Raw genomic sequence first — 18,372 nt, 5'->3', positions numbered from 1 at the left:
GCATCTTAGCTTCGGCAGCCAACTGGCTGAGTTCCACTGCGGCAAGATTCGTATGTCCCCCATCACGTGATTGGTGACACATGGGCCTCCAAGATGGAGTAGCACCTCTCCTCCCAGGCCTCCGGAGAACGTTACATGAAAAGTAAGCGAAAACAATTTAGAAACACAGAAAAAATTAATACACTGTATACCATGATTGGCTTCACTGCACCCCTTACTTTATAATATCTATAGCATTAGGAGTTAAGCTGAAATAAACATCTGAGCAGAAGCAGCGGTGGCAAGCAGAGAGCATGTTAGAACAAAGCGGTCATATTTAGCAATACTGCGCATGAGTGAAAAAATCCCTCCAGAACTACGAGTGCGTCACATCACATGGGTATGACCGACACATGCGCAGACTGGAATTCCGCATAGCAGCGACCATTTCAGTTGCAAGCGTAGTTAGGATTCATAAACACATAGGCAAGCATCTCTGGGACACCCGCGTGTAGTGTAAAAGTGCAAGATTAATAAACGAAACAAGTTGATTACTATATTAATGTTATGCGAGGGTTTTGAATTCAAGCAAGTTGCGTAACATGCGAATCCTTGCTCCATCAGCCCTAGCAGTTAAACAAACATAAAATAAGTTGGTAGTCCTAACTAGAGTTCACCTGGAAAAACCTACAGCACCTGGGATCACTTCATCTGCTGTTTACTGTTGCAGTAGCCATTCTCCTCTGTTTCCGGTGGGACAGCACCTCTGGTCTCCTGGTCACTTTCACCTAGTTTGGGAGAGCTTCTAAGCAGCACGTGGACAGACACCAGCCAGGCCACGAGCACAGGTTCTGGCTTGGTCATCCTTGAGAACGCCAGTATTGTACCAATTCAGAGCTTCAGTCTGTCCTTCATAGGGCCTACTGTATTTCGGCTCTATATGCAAAGAGATGTCTGAAAGAAAGTTACTTTGCTGAGTAAGATGAGACACATTTCTTTTATAAGGTGCCATGGTTGTTTGATGAGCACTTGACACCACCTTGAAAACAGAGGAAGTGTATTCATTAGTAGCCACCAGGTCTGGTCCAAAATATTTTCATCTGGATGGCCAAGGGCACATCTGGGTGAGCAAATGTCGGCCACATTTTTGTCAAATCTGGAGGCAGCTTACAAGCCCTGGTTTTACATCATCTCTTCTTCCAAACAGGTATTCAGTGCATGTAGAGAGTTATTTGAGAGTACAAACTGATGTCTATACTATTCAGCCCCAACCTCTATAATTTCCAGCAGGCCAGGGTTCAACACAAACACCAGGATTCCAAGCAGACTGTAATAGTAGTTCAAGCTTCAGGAGGTCCCTGTTACCACACCTACTCCTTGACGTTTCACACTGGGATGACTGGCTATTTACTCATTGCAATTTTCCAATCATTAATTTCTTTGCACATTGAACTTTGTAGCTGTTTATTTTGATGTTATTCTTTTGCAGTGATCTTTAATTGATAAAATAAAAAAAAAAACAGTGACACGTTTGGAAAAAAAAAATAAGTATTGTTGACAACTAAGAGCAATTTCGGTGTCTGACAAGTGTAAAACCGATAATTGCTGTCAAACGGGTACCTCTCTGAGGGCCGTATTGCACAGAGTTCCCCAGTTAGAGAAGGGCCAAAGATGCTTGCTGATAGCTTTGGCACACATATATAGCCAACACTATATTCAGAGTGCATTCCCTTATTTGCTTGGGTGGGAATCACTATGCAGCTGAGCCCGCCACATATTAGTGATGCAGGCATAGAGGCTAACAGGCACACAACATTGGAAACAAAACCAATCATTCAGACTAACAGAATACTCCAGCCATGGTTGGGCTTTGTACCAGTCTAAAATAAATACTCCATAAAGTGCATTTGCTTCTCGCGAGTCAAGTCATGGCATGTTATGTTGATTTGTAAAGAGCACTCTCACCAGGAGGGTATCCAGGCACTGAGCACGTTTGAGACTAGCCACGCCTAGTGCCTAATGTGACTACTTTAAAAGGCAGGTCTTCAGCTTTTTGTGGAATTCAAGAAGTGAAGAGGAGGCTCAGATGTATAACTGCACATCATTTCACGCTTTAAGATGGATGTAGGAGAAGGCTCAGCCACCAGATATTGCTTTCCGTATATGTGCAAATAGGAGTCCTGCCGAGCTGAGGTGTCTGGACGGTTTGTAAAAGCAGATAGTATTGTTGAGGTATGCTGGGTCAGAGTGCCTTGAAAGTTTGGATGAGGAGTTTGAAATGTGCTCATTTGGGCATGGGTAGCCAGTGTAGCTCCTTGAGGTGAGGTGAGATGTGTGAGTGTCATGGGAGGTTGAGAATGATTTTGGCTGCCGGGTTCCGCATGTTCTGCAGCCTTCCAATGAGATGCTTGTTGATCCCGGAATAGAGGGTATTCTTGTTGTCTAATATGCTGGTGGCAAGAGTGTGGGTGATGATTTTCCAGGTGTTCTGCAGCCATTTAAAAATATTCCTCAGCATCTTCAGTATGTGGAAGCATAAGGCAATGTTAGCTTTGACTTGGGCTGAGATGCTGAGGTTGCAGTGAATGACAATCTGAAGGTCCTTGGTGCCGGTTATTTTAGTTTTTGAGGTAAGTCTATATAATTCACTAAATCAAAGGAGAGAGGGAGGACTAGGTAAGCTAGTCTGAATCCCCACTTTTATATATCGAAAATCAAGAAAGACTAGCTAAGTTTATACAGGTAAGACTCAATGGAGTACGTATGTCAAGGAAAACCAGTAGGTTTTATTAGAAAGCCCTCACCCACCAACCTAGTTGGTGGCATGCTTCATCATCGGGCCCACCACAGTGGCACCTAACGTGCCCCGGGTGTGCTTCGACGCCAGATTACTGGTGTTAGCGACAGCTAGGTAATAGGGAGATAATTTAATCTCCGCTTTCTTGGCTTTTAAAGCCAAAAAAGCGGAGATAAACCCCCTTGATAATATGCCCCACATTTCTTAAATCATTTGTATTTTTTGTTTTTACACTTGCTAACACTGTCTGGTCCTAGGTTGCACCTCAGTAGTATAATTTTAACACTCAAGTGAATCAATAAGCAACTGAAAAGTGACCCGTCAACCTTCGCAAAGAGTCCACAACTGCACTGCAACATGTGCTACACTATTTTCTTGTAACTTTTGATTTCTTTGAACTAGAAACATTTCTTTAAATCTGCAGATTATGCAACAAAGTGTAGATTATGTGGCAAGTGCGGCAAATCCATAATTTAGTGGAAAACACTACAGCCATAAATTTGAGTAATTTCAGTGGCCCTGACTACAACCTGGGAATATGCAATGCACTGTAACAAGATATCAAATTATGAAAAATGCTCACATTTGTAAATCTTCCATACTGGTGGGAATAAATTCAGCCCAACACAACATCTTACTTGAGGTAACACCGTTATTTCCTTTACTACAGCATCTGGCAGAAAACAGACAGGCACACTTAAAGCCTGATTCACAAGGGTAAACTTAGATTTTTGTATAATTTTACTATTTCTTTGGTATTTATTAACTATGGGTTTAATTTTACTAATAGTAATTTACAACTGCGGAGAACCCCCCCCCCCATTCAAAGCAAAGACTGTGCACATAAAAAGGCAGGCCTGTCCTATCTTTTTATGTGTGGAGCTCTCCACAACAACTGCGGGATCACCGTAGTTGTATGAGTACTGTTGGTAAAAATAAACTCGCAGTTCTTGAATATAAAAAAAAATATTAGAGTTACACAAAAGTGTAAGTTTACTTTTGTGAGTCAGGCTCTTACTCTACTAGGAAAGGTATTTCCACATTACATCTTAGACAATAGGGGACATTTATGATTCACTCTCCCTGGTGGCAGCTCATCCAATGAGGCATGCACTGTTACTATCTGAATAGTATTATGCATGACCCATCCTACGCTATATTGCTGTGTACATATTACTCAAACTAAAATACATAAACACTCTCAGAACCTCCAAACAGACAATAATTGAGGTATACAAGGTCATTCACAGGCCTTGTCCCTGGTGTCACTGGACCTGGTGCATCATTGGCAGGTAAACCTCTGTTCCCACTCTCCCAAATATAGATGAGGGACCCACTAGAAGCTCAAGCTGGGCTTCAGTCTGAAGTCTGGCTCTGACTCTGGCTCAGTTTGAGGTCCTGTTGGAACTTTGAGCCCATAACGAGCCGAGCTTTCACATACCTTCTACCTGCCACCCTCAATCTACCCATGATGTGGCGTTATGGTCAGAGCTTCCGAATTTGGAACTGAACCAGACAGGTTTGAGTCTCAGTGTTGGCTCTGATTCCTGTGATTCAGGGCAACTCTTCGGTGCCTAAAAGAAATGAATGTGACCTTGTGTAACGTAACTGGTGTTCATTTAAAGCATTTAAATACCTCCAGTTCGAGTTTGCACTATATAAAAACTGCACAAGTGGTAAAAGCAAAGCATAAACATTAAAAGGAAAGACAAATACATAGCCATTAAGTGGCTGATTTGTTCAAAGTGAAAATATAAAAACCTTCATAAATTGCAGATTCCCCACTTAAGTTCTATGACCATGGGCAAATATTTAATTTCGCCATGACTCCCTTTTCTACATATTTGCGTATGAAAGCTCATTCAAATATGTGAATCTGAAAACCATCTATAAAACCTACTGTGTTTGATTTATTAAAATAATGTTGCTTGTTAAACATAGCATCTTTTGGTGTGGTTTCCCCTCTCTTTTTGCTTCTGGCCTTCGGTTTTTGATGGTGTGCTGAAATCCGTCTGGGCACTTTACCATTATTGACCAGTGCTAAAATGCATGTGATCTGTGTCTTCAATGTGATGGCATTTGATTTTTCCACAATTGGCATATTTGATTTAATAATAAGTCCATAGTACAGTGCACTGAGTGTGCACATGGCCTGTAAGTCAAATACTACTAGTGGGCCTGGAGCACTGATTGTGCCAATCACATAAGTCGCCCTTCAAACATGTCTCAGTCCTGCCAATGCAGAGTCTGGGTGCACAGTTTTTTAACTGTCATGTCAACCTGGCAAGTACCCCTACTTGCCAGGCCAAAACCTTTCCTTTTTATTACATGTAAGGCACTCCTAAGGTAGGTTCTAGGTAGCCCCATTGGCAGGGTACAATGTATTTATTGCTCACTTTGCCACTGGATTCAAGCTAGCCTGGCTGATGATGGCTGATTAGCCAGAAACTGTTCCCAGGATGCTTGTTTCCCGGTCCAGGGAAGACATGGCTTGGCAGTTCGGGCTGTACTGTTCCCATGAGGCACAGGGTCAGCCTGATTTGCATATGGCCATGTCTGCACTGGGGCGGTGGAGTGAACTAAAGAATGATGATGGATTAAACCCAGATCAGTTGACTCGCGGTGAGTGTTTGATTTGCTCAAACGCTCCGTCCATCATCCCCTTTGGTATAGCTTCAAAAGGTAGGACATGTGGTGTTTAAGCTTTACATATCCTGGTAGTGAAAAACTGCTAAATTCATTTTTTACTTCAATAAGGCTGATCTCACCCACAGGTTAGCACTATGCCTTGTAACGCGCTAGAAGTGTTTCTTTCAATTGAGAATAGATAGAGAATTTGGGATTGATGTCTCTGGACTCACAAATTAAAAACACATATTTTACTGGAGTTGATTTTTAAATTACAGATCTGAAAAAGCCACTTTTTCAAAGTTGAAATGCTCTTACTTAACCATTCTGTGCCTCTGCCTGTCCCTAGAATACACATCTGGGTTGGCTGATAGTTGGTCGTTGTGATTCACTCTAGACAGTCACACACAAAGGGAGCAGAGGTGTGCCCTGCATATCCTGATGGCCTATCACCAGGCTGATGGGTCTTTCTGAGATAGCATGGTGAGAGGAGTTGACACTTGCACCTGAGTAGGGCTGTGCCTGTCCCCTCACAAAGAGCTACCTAGTCCCCTGTAGTGTGCCTGGAGCCAGGCACAGAAAGGGCAGGTTCTCATGCACTACAATACCTTTCTTTGAAGTCTCCTGACTTCAAAGTTAAAAATTGGTATAAGTATTGGACCCCTGACAACATATCCTCAGAGCACTTCTGGACTGAGGAAATTCTGCTAAGAAGAGCTGTTGTGCTGCCAGGTGGGACTGCCACTTTAATACTTGCTTTGCTGTGTTGGCCTGCTGCCTACTGCTCCTGTCTTGTAAGTAAGAGGACTAGACTTTGCTCTCTCCATCCTGCTTTCCAAGGTTCTCCAAGGACTTAAGTTGAGCTTGTCTCCTTTTGGAAGTCTCAGTGCCATCAAAGACTTTACCTGCAGCATCTGGGCTTTTCTGTAAAGAGTCCTACTCTGCCATATGGTGCCACATCCAGTTCCTGGGCCCTTGAAAGTGAGTTTGCTGTGCTAAACACAAGAAACCAGTACATCGACTTTAAATGTGACTTCAGAGCCGGAGCTGCTCTTCTACACTGCACTACTGCCTGCACCGGAGACATGGTCCTGCTCAACGCAATGACTCCAAATTAAACGGCGGGCCCCAATGCCGCCACAGTTCCTCCAAAGAATAGCTAAGGTGTGAGTCGCGAACACTGCGTCATCAAAGTCCATGATGCCTGATTCTGACTCCGGCGCAGCACCTGTGGCCCTGTGCTGGGACCCCTACACCGCGAATTCGATGCCTCATGGCTTTACCCTCAATGCTTTATCGACCTTGCATCATCCGCAGAACCGTTGCCTCACCACCAATGCAACATCATCTCCCCTGTGCCTTGCGTTGTCAGGGGCATCAACGGCTCAATGGCACTGCATTGCCTGCAGGAATTGATGCCTCACTTGCTTTAGTGACACTTCACCTTCATTGTGCAACACACCTACCTGAGCACCGACGTGCCAACGACCTGCACTGACAGTAAGGAACCAACGCCGAACCAGCTTCAGTGATGCCCCACCTAACTGACACCTCGCAGCTTCTTTATTTTGTCATTGTTTCCAAAGTACTATAACCGGTGTCAGTGCGGAATACATGACCTTACAACGCATGCAATTACAACGCAGTCTTTACATCACAGCTACCATTACATTGCATGATTTTACAATGCATGGCATTACAGTGCATTGTTAAAAACTACCATTACAACTCATTCCATTGCAATGCATACCATTACAACGCATACCATTACAAGGCATAATACTTTTAGGGTAACAGTAGGGTTCTTTTTTTGATAGTGTAGGGCTAAAAATATATATTCCCACTCCAGTGACTGCAACCGTAGGGTAAGTGTTGGATAGTGTAGGGGTAAAAATTACTAAGGGGCCCATTAGTATGTCAGGCGGATCGCCCCCGCCCGCATGGCGGGGGCGAACCGGCCGACATTTTCTCCCGGCCACATGCCAATGCCCCCGCCATATTACTATGGCGGGGGTACCCCGGCGGACGGAAAGACCATCCGGTCAAAAGGTTTTAATATGGTGGCGGTGTCTGTTAGACACTGCCATCCATATCAGGATGCTTGAGGGGATTTGCCTTTCCATGGCGGCGATGGAGCCACGGAAATGCATGCAGTCTTTCACATTGGGGGCCCGTACTGGGGCCCCAAGTATTTTGGGGGGTGGGGGATGCACATGGGTGGTACCTATGGTACGCCCCTTCATTTGCATGTACAACGTGGTGTGGTGCCTGTTACGTTATTCATTCAAATGCACAACTTGCATTTTTGGCATTGCGGCTGGCGGTGCTCTCAATGTTAAAAATCACCAGTGTGGTGGGCGCATCCTAATTGTATGTGTGGAACCGCTGCATGTATTGCGGGCGGTCCCATTTACTGGGGCTATGGCGGGTGAACAAAGTCCGCCCGCCATGCTAATGATGCCCTAAGTGTTGGAGAGTGTAGGGGTAAAAAATACTATTCCCACTCCAGTGAGTGCAACAGTAGGGAAAGTGTTGGATAGTGTAGGGTCAAAAATTACTATTCCCATGTACCCCGAAACCTATACCCACCCTAATATAAAAAAATCTCTATTACTTACCTTATAAAGCTTTGTAATATCATGCGTTGTAATGGTATGAGTTGCAATGGCATGCGTTGTAGTGATATGCGTTGTAATGGCATGCTTGTATGTATGTATAGGCATTTATATAGCGCACTACTTACCCGTAGGGTCCCAAGGCGCTTCGACCGCTGCGAAACCCTTCCTGGCTTCCCTGAGAGATGGTCCCTTAATGGGTATCTCCAGGTTGAGACCAGGCATCCGCGGCGGTCTGGTGGGGCCGTTAGTGAAGATGAGGCAAGCTAATGCCCAGAGTTGCCGAGTGTGATCGCTGATCAGAGTGGGCACCGAGGCGAGAGAATTATCGAGTCCGCTGACCCTGGTCCAGAAACCTGCCACGCCGGGAATCGAACCCTGGTCCCGGGCCGTTCTCTGCTCTCGGGTCTGCCGCCTCTAAGCAGTGAGCCACACTACTTGGAAATGGCATGTGATGTAAAGGTAGTTGCGTTGTAACAATTGCGTTGTAAAGGGAGGTCATTGTAATGACTGTGTTGTAATGGATATTTCCCGTCAGTGAGACTCCATAGCCGCCCCGTACTCCATCGCAGTCGACTCCGAACCTTGAAATTAAACTTTGTTAAGCACGTTGTTACAGCCCCAGGCAGAGCTACTAAGTGCTATAACTGCATTTAATCATTGAGAATTTGTATCTTGATTTGTATATGTTGGATTTTTGTTGTTTTAATCTTGTTCGACTCCGATTAAAATTGTCTATTTTTTCTAAACTAGTGTGGAGTAGTTTTGTGGTGTTTTAACTGTGTTACTGTGTGTGTGTGTGCACACAAATACTTTACATATAGTCTCTTTAGTTTAGGCTAACTGCTGTAAGTCAAGCTACCCGAGGGTGAGCACATGTAAACCGAATGTGTACTAACTACACTTTCCCTGACTAGGATTATGCGTCCCTACTAGGACCTGGCTCATATCTCTGCCAAAAAGAGACCCATTTCTAACATTGGTGATCAGCTGTTATGATAGGACTTGCATTTGTGTATTACATAAAGTGATTGGTGTACACTACTTCCATATCGCAGACCATAACATACCAGCATACTGTTTTTTTTTTCCTTTTTGTAACACTTTGAGTTTTTGCCATCATGTCTCAGTCTGGAGAACGAGTAGCTGCACCTGCAGATTTGGAGTTTGAGCAGGAGAGGTTGGAAATCTATATTGTGCCTCAGCTCAAAAAGATATGCAAGGATCTTAAGTGTTCTTTTAAAGGCCTCACTAAAAGGAGGTGCTGCAAAAGGCACTGAGGGCCTGGTTGGCGGCCAGGGAGGCAGCTGGGCATCCAGAGGATTGGAATGAGGTGTGGATATGGATTGAAGAGAGTCCGCATGGGGATATTCTTGAAAATCAGGATCTGTCTAGCGGAAGGTGCCCTCTAGGGCAGAGAGTACTGTTTTCTCTAAAAGCCTGTCTGCAGCAGAAATGAGAGACAGGCGGAAAGAAAGGAAGCTCCAGTTGGAGGTGGCAAAACTCTATGTGGATGTGGAAAGGCCAAGAATGACCACTCACATGGAAGGGGGCCCCTGAAGCACATAACAAGTAGAGAGAACAGGGGAAAATAGAAATACAGTCATAACAATAATTCTCTACCTGTATACGAAGTCATATAGTGCTAATAGTCACTGATACAATTCCACATGCCTGAAATACTGGACTTCCAAAATATGGTACACAAAGCCTTAAGTGCCAAACGTATCAAAATGTATTTATTCATTGTAATGTTGCAGTTTATATAAAAACATAGTAAGAGTAATATGTAGACCAGGCAATTACCCCTACTCGCCAAGCTCAAATTTAATTTTCGATACATGTAAGGGACCCCTCAGTTAGGCCCTAGGTAGCCCCGCGGCTGAGATGCAGTTTATTTACAAGGACCTTGTGGCTTTAACTTTTACATGTCCTGGTAGTGAAAAACTGCTAAATTCGTTTTCACTACAGCAAGGCCTATCTCTCCCATAGGTTAGCATTAGAGTTACCCTGTAACACTTCACAAGTGTATCTTCCAATTGGGAATAGATAGAACATTGGAGTTTGCTGTCTCTGAACAGATGATGGACAGAATGCTGGACAAATCAAACATTAACCCCAGTCACGTATCTGGGTTAAAGCCATTTTTTGCATGCCACACCATCCCTGTTTAGACCTGCCATATGCAAATCAGTCTTGGCCTTGCCCCCCATGGGAACAGACCAGCCCGACCAGTAAGGTCAGTTTCTATTTGGACCAGAAACAATCATCCAGGGACCGGTTTCGGGGTATCTATCACCCCACATTAGTCAGGCTAGCTTAAATATGGTGGCGTAGCAAGCATGGGACCCACGTCTGGACATACCCTTACCACTTAGAGTGACAAATTAAAGAACAGATGATGGACGGAATGCTGAACAAATCAAACATTCACCCAGGTAGATCTTGGTTAAATCCATCGTTTTTTGCACACTACTCCAGTTTAGACCCAGCCATATGCAAATCAGTCTTGACCCTGCTCTTCATGGGAACAGCTCAGCCCAAACTGCCAGGTCAGGTCCTTCCTGGACCGGAAACAAGTATCCTTGGACCGGTTTCAGGTTATCTCATCTCATCAGCCAGGCTATCTTGAAACCAGTGGCATGGTAAGCACAGGACCCACATCTGGGCATACCCGTCCCACTCAGGGCGGCATATGCAAAAAAAACAATTGATGGACGGAATGCTGAATGTCAAACATTCACCCCCAGTACAGAGACCTGGGCCTAGAGCTATTATTTTTTTTAGCCCACCAGTTAGTGAACTGAATTATGATTAGTTCCATTGCAAGTAGATGTGATTAGACAAAGAGTATCACTATATCCAGGTCCACTGAAATTATGTGGTAGGGGAGGACCAAATTATGCGGCAGAGTTGACTAAATTTTGCAGCAGGAAAAGACAAATTATGTTGTGTAATGCTGAAACATTTTGTGATGGTATTACTTCATTATTTAGTTTTTTTATTTTACTCTTATTAACACTGTCATGTCCTCGGTTGCACCTCAGTAGTACAAGTTTAACTCGCAAATGTAGCAGTAAGTAACTGAAAGGTGACCTGTGAACCTTTGCAAAGGGCCCACAACCGCACTGCAACATGTGTTGCAGCATTTTCTTGTAACTTTTTGATTACTTTGAGCTAAAATATTTTTTTGAAATCTGCAGATTATGCAGCAAATGATAGATTATGTGACAAATGCAGGAAATCAATAACTTTGTGGAACACACTACAGCCATAAAATCGAGTAATTTCAGTGGCCCTGACTATAACTTGGGAATGTATTCATAAACTACAGGTTTCATTTTACTACTAGTAATTTTACAACTGGGGAAACTCTCCTCTCGTGGTGGAGACTGTGTAAATAAAAAGTTAGTCCTGCGCTATCTTTTTACTTGTGAAGGCTCTCCACCCCTGACTGCTTCATCTCCAGAGTCGTAAAATGACTGTTAGTAAAAATAAACTCTCAGTTCGTGAATATAAAATAAACATAGTAGACTTACAAAAAAGTGTAAGTTTACTTTTGTGAATCAGGCCCTTACTATATTTGGCATGGTAATTCTACATTAATTCTTAGGTAATAGGGGACATTTATGATTCACTCTCCCTGGTGGCTGTTCATCTGATGAGGCATGCACTGTTACTATCAGAATAGTATAATGCATGACCCATCCTACAGTATAATGCTCTGCGCATCTCACTCAAACTAAAATACATAAACACTCTCAGAACCTCTACACAGGCCATAATTGAGGTGTATAAGGTCGTTCAGAGGCCTGGGCCCTGGTGTCACTGTACCTGGTGCATCATTGGCAGGTAAACCTCTGTTCCCACTCTCCCAAATGTAGATGAGGGACCCACTAAAAGATAAAGCTGGCTTTAAACCTGGCTCTGGCTCTGGATTATCTTGAGGCCCTTTTGGAAATTTGAGCCCATAATGAGCCAAGTTTTCATTTACCTTCTGCCTGCCACCCTCAATCTACCCATGATGTGGCGTTATGGCCAGAGCTTCCAAATTTGGAACTGAAACAGACAGGTTCGGGTCTCAGTGTTGGCTCAGCATCCTGTGATTCTGGGCAGCTCTCTGGTGCCTAAAAGAAATGAATGTGACCTTGTGAAATGTAACTGGTGTTCATGTAATGCACTTTAATACCTCCAGGTCGAGCTTGCAAACAACATCATTAACATAAAAGAAGAGACAAATAAATAGTCATTTAGGGCCCGATGTAGGTAAACGCGATTTTCCGATTTCAAAATACCGAGGCGGGCCGAATCGGTATTCTGAAATCGGAAAACGAGATGTAGGGGGAAAAAAGCGAATGAATACCGAATCGGTCGGCATCGGTAATGAGAATCGGTACGTTCCGATTCGGCACGGTCCGAATCGGAAATTACCGAATCGGTTACCACCGAATCGGATAGTCTCGAATCGGCGAATACCGATTCGGTAAAAGCCGAATCGGTAAAATCCGATTCGGCAATCATAGATTCGGAAGCCATGAAAACACACCCATGGCGAAAAAGCCCATAGGAATGCATTGAAGGAACCGAATCGGCTTTTACCGATTCGGATAATACCAATTCGGATTTTACCGATTCGGCTATTACCGAATCGGTAAAATCCGATTCTGCAAAAGCCGATTCAGCCAATGAGGTGGCTCCCCCTCCCCCACCCAAACACGGAGTGGCAACCCTGGCAGGTGCAGCTAATTAAGAAGTTTCTGGAGAGCCAGCCTGAGCTCAACACTCACAGTTAGCAGCAGTGGGAGTAGGAGGTTGCCAACTGAACTGGAGAACATGGCAGAGCAGTCAGGAAGCCAGAAGTCCTCCCAGAAGAGGAAGCCGAAGTTCACCACCACCGAACTTCAGGTGCTGGTCGAGGAGGTGGTGAGGGTGCACCGCCAGCTGTTTGGCAAGCTGTCCCTCAATGTGCCAGACAGCACAAAGAGGAGGATCTGGGCCGACATCGCCCAGAAGGTGAATGCTGCGGGTGTCACCCCCAGGTCCATAGAAGAACTGAAAAAGAGATTCTATGACATCCGCAGCCTCACGAAGAGGAAGCTGGCTGACATACAGAGGCAGGCCGGACTCACTGGAGGAGGCAACAACCCGGCGCCACCCCTCACCGAGCTGGAGGAGCTGGTCTCCAGCACCATTGAGAGGGAGAGTGTCAGTGGAATCGGGACCCTGGACAGCTCTGCGAGAGCTACAGCTACAGGTAAGAAGCATGCGCATCATGACGCACCCTACCAGACACCTCCCCATTAGACACAATGCATAGGCAAACCCCAGCACAGTACTGTCACCAACATACAAGAGACAAGCATCATGGTACATGTAGTCAGCAGAAGTTAGCTAAATATGGCAGTGCAGAATCACAAGACAGGAAACAGTGTGACACAGTGTAAGGAGATGCAAGGACATGTGGAATGCTACAATTGTACTGACTGTAATACATCGGCACTCAGTTTACAAATGCTTCTTTGTACCTAGGGGCCCCATCAGGCGGAACAACAGTGACAGCAGAGGGAGCAGCACCGTCCAACACTGCAGTCGCAGGGCCGAGCACCAGCCAGGCTGGCCAGGAGGAGGAGGAGGAAGGAGACACCACAGGGCTAGGTATGGAGGGAGTCCTGGTCATTGACTACGATGCACTGCACTCCCCAGTAATGGCCAGCACACCCCCCTTGCAGTTCTCCCCAGAGAACTCCCCTACAAGGGACACCATCCCGCCTACACCAGCTCCTGCCACAACCGTGGCCTTGCCACCTGTTCAACCTGTCCTGGGAGCAGGGGCTCAGGGACCGGCCAGCTTCACACCCCCACCAGTGGCACCCCAGCCCACTCAGCAGGCCGGAAGCAGCAGTGCCCGGCGCCGTACCATCACCACCACTGCTGCACCAGCACGGGAGGGCAGTGTATTCCTGGGCCTGGAGGGACAGATGGTTAAAATTCAGAGGCAACAAGCAAGATCCACCATGGCCTGCCAACGCCAGCTCCTGCAGCACAACATGCAGATGGGAGAGTTGGTCAAGGGATTCCAGGCCGTCGTGGAATCCAACAAGGAGGTGGCAGCAGGGTTAGGCAGGCTAACCACTGCCATCACCCACTCATCAAGCAGACAGGAGGAGCATGAGCTGGTGCGCAGGCGGGATGCCCGGGTTTTGAACGGCGCCATGGGCCGCCTTGCAGCGGCGACGGCACAACTGTGCCATCGCAGCGCCAACCAGGAATCTGTCCTTAGTCAGCATACGGCTGAGCTTACTAGGGGGATGGCCCGGATCACCACTGCCATGGAGGCCATGATAATTTCAAACACCGCCTCCAATCCGGCCCTGGACCTGGGTGATGCTGGGGACAGCAGCAGCCGCAGCAGCCCGGCCAGCGCTGCGTCTGAGCCACGGAGGAGCACCAGGCGCTCCGCTGATGCTGCTGGGCATTCAGAGGGGGCTGAGGGACACCCCAGTGGGTCTGGCAAGCGGGCAAAGAAATAGCCTGGCAAGGGCGGGTGAGGCAACCAGTACCTTGGACTTTATTTCATTTACCATACTCCATTTTTTGTTGCACATCAGTGCTGTAACTGTGCTGCAACACTATTAAAATTTGTTTTTTCCAAGCAACATTTAGCTGTCTTTGCATCTGTACTCAGTCAGAAATAGTTCTCAGTGATCTCCTCACGTCTGTATCTGCCATCACTTGGCGTACACACCCCAGCTGGCTGTGTCAGTGGCACAGCTTCGTCGTCGTCATGGTCCTCGTAGTCAGACAACTCCACCTCAGTGCCCTTCTTCACCGCAAGGTTGTGTAACATAGCACATACAGCTATGATCTTGCAGCAGGTGATGGGGGTATACTGCCTTGCACCTCCACTCTTGTGCAGGCATCTGAATCTACTTTTCCAGATGCCAAAGGTCCGTTCGACAACATTCCTTGTGCGTATGTGGGCCCGGTTATACCTCCTTTGGCTGGGTGTGGAGGGGTTGAGGTAGGGGGTGAATATGAATGAGCGGAGGGCATATGCACTGTCGCCTGGAAGAGAAAGGGGTCACATTAGACACATGCATACATGTATTCCACCTACCTACTATGTGTTATGGGGGTCTGATGATGTGTCTCACCTAGGAGGTATCCTTCTCCAAATTCGCCAGCCATCAGCCGTGCATATATGCCGCTCTGTTGGAAAATATAGGAGTCATGGGTACTCCCTGGAAATTTTGCTACCAGGTCTGTGATGGTGCACTTTGCATTGCAGATCACCTGCACGTTGATGGTGTGTGTAGACTTGCGATTGCGGTATATGTATTCGGTGTCCGCTGGTGGGCAAATCGGAATGTGCGTGCCATCTATGCAACCGATGATTTGGGGAAATTGTGCCATCTGGTAGAAGTCAGCTTTGGTTTGTAGCAGTTCTGCGTGGGTTGCAGGGAAAGAGATGTATTGGTCCATCCTGTGTATCATGGCGTCAAGGAATGTGTGGAAGAACCTTGACAGGCTGCTCTGGCTCACCCCTCCTGCTGCTGCTACACCACTTTGATAGCTGCCAGACGCTAGCAGGTGTAGGCTGCATAGCACCTGGATGTGCGCAGGGATGGCGTGTGCCCTTGGGGTGTGGTGGTCCAAGAATGGCTTGAGATCCCTGATGAGCTCAAGTATGGTGTCAGAGTCCAGCCTGTATCTCTGTAGTATCTCTGCCTCTGTGAGCATGAACAGGGTTATCCTCTGTCTGTAGACCTGTTCATTTCTTAGCCATTCCCTCTGTCCTTCCTGCTGTAGCCGTAGCCGCCTCGCAATGACATAGAAAGCTGCCATCCTGCAAGTTGCAATGCATTTTGGGACTGTTTATATGGGTTGGAGTTGGTTACCACCTGATTGCAATCCATGGTAAATACCGAGTGAATTCTACCGATTTTGAGCCGATTTCGGTGTTTCGGTGCCTCCCTACATCTCCCCAACTGTCGGAATCGGGGAATTTACCGATCGGCGATTCCTACGAATCGGCATGTTTTCCGATTCGGCTCATGTCCGAATCGGTCTTTCTACCGAATCGGTACATGGACCGAATCGGTGATTTTCCGAATCGGTGTCACTAACGAATCGGTACATGGACCGAATCGGTGATTTTCCGAATCGGTGTCACTAACGAATCGGTATATGGACCGAATCGGTGATTTTCCGAATCGGTGTCAATAACGAATCGGTACATGGACCGAATCGGTGATTTTCCGAATCGGTGTCAATAACGAATCGGTACATGGTCCGAATCGGTGATTTTCCGATTCGGTGTCACTAACGATTCGGTCAATGGACCGAATCGGTCTTTGCATCCGAATCGGTGTTTTTCCGATTCGTTGCATATCCGATTTTCGGTATGTACGTATCGGATTCTTTCCCATTCGGTACTCATTCCGAATCGGTTTTCACTCCGATTCTTTATGTTTTTCGTTCCCTACATCTCGATGGCTGTTTACCGATCGGTAAGGGCAAAAAATCGGTATTTTCGGCCGTTACCGATCGGTAACGCCCTACCTACATCGGGCCCCTAGTGGCTGATTAGTTCAAAGTGAAATCGTAAAACCTTGATAAATTGCAGATTTCCCACTTAAATTGGTTGACCATAGACAAATATTTTATTTCACCACAACTCGTTTTTCTTCATATCTGCGCATGAAAGCTCATTTAAATACATGAATCAGAAAAGCAACTATACAAAAACGTATGGTGTTTGGTTTAATAAATTAATGTTGCTTCTTAAACATCTAGGAGCCGATTAGGATCGCAGACGGAAACCGGTTCCGTCCGCCAAGGACGCGGCCAAACTACTCCCGACCGCTCCGCGGATAAACCGCCGGTGCAATTAGGATAATAATGTCACGAAACTCCGACCGCGGCGGACGGACCACATCTAACACCGTCCGCGGCAGACGGAGTACACCAGAGACCGCCGCAAGCGGACGGAACCAAAGAAACAACGTTCCCCGCGGACGAACATGACCGCGGGAACAGGCACAGCCACCACAATACCTGCGGAGGCTCCGGGCCCGCGATTAGGATAACGCCGCCAGTCCTACGGAACTCACCTCCATCCACGACCGCAGCGGAAACAATGCAACGATAAACGGAGCATGCCAGTGGAAGGACAACACGAACACCATCCCTTCCGTCAAACCAATTACAAAATGGCTGACGGAAGTAAATACAAAACACACTAAATAGGACACCCACCCACCTGAAACACCCACAGCAATTACACGCCACAATGACACCCCCCCAAGCACCTAAAAATCCACACAAGTGAACACACCCACCTAGCACCTGACTGGCAACAACCATTGGGACACAACCACAAAACTGAGTATAAAATGGATCCCACCCACTACCACAATCCTTTGCATCACAGCATAGCTGCAAGCAAGAGGTTGAATACCACGAACAGCAGACACACATAAATTACACATACAACCTGCACACGAACACACCCACCACACAAACACCCACCACACCATTCCTACACACCACACACCTGCACATCCCAACCCACTCCACCCACACCTTGCACATCACACACCATGGCACCAAAGAAAAATCCAAAATTCACTGACACAGAGTTGAAGGTCATGGTGGATGAAATCATCCGTGTCGAACCACACCTTTTCGACACACTAGTCCAGCAGACCACCGTGGCAAACAAAAACCACATGTGGGACAGGATAGTCAACCGAGTGAATGCGTCAGGGACCGTGCCACGAACAAAGCACGACATCCAGAGGCAGTGGCACGACCTCAAGACAAGGGTCAAAGACATCCGGGCAAAAAACCACCTGCGGGCACACCACACTGGCGGTGGCACACCCCCGGAGCACATACCGTATGCAGAATGGGAGGAGAAGGTGCTGGGCATACTGCACCCTGAGAGCCTGGAAGGAATCGAAGAGGGAGAAGAGGCTGGTAAGTACAAACCAAGCACCACTATCACACCGACATGGTCTGCCTCGCAGAACTGGGAAGACACATCTCCCAGGCCCCAATCCATGCATGTGGGCCACATACACACCAAAATGTGAAGGCCTGTGCCCAAATGCACCCACCATGACCAAACACAAATGTTGCCTCATACCTTCCCAGCCATGCATGTTGTCAAAGCACCCAGCACTACAATTCCCAACAGGCCCCCATGTCTACAGGGAGGGTGGTGGTGGGTGGGGTGTGTGAGAGACCAGCACTACGACTCCCAACAGGCCCCCATGTCCACAGGGAGGGTGGTGGTGGGTGGGGTGTGTGAGAGACCAGCACTACGACTCCCAACAGGCTCCCATGTCC

This window comes from Lissotriton vulgaris, chromosome 10 (assembly GCF_964263255.1).
Source record: "Lissotriton vulgaris chromosome 10, aLisVul1.2, whole genome shotgun sequence".
NCBI lineage: Eukaryota > Metazoa > Chordata > Amphibia > Caudata > Salamandridae > Lissotriton > Lissotriton vulgaris.
This window is presented reverse-complemented; position numbering follows the sequence as displayed.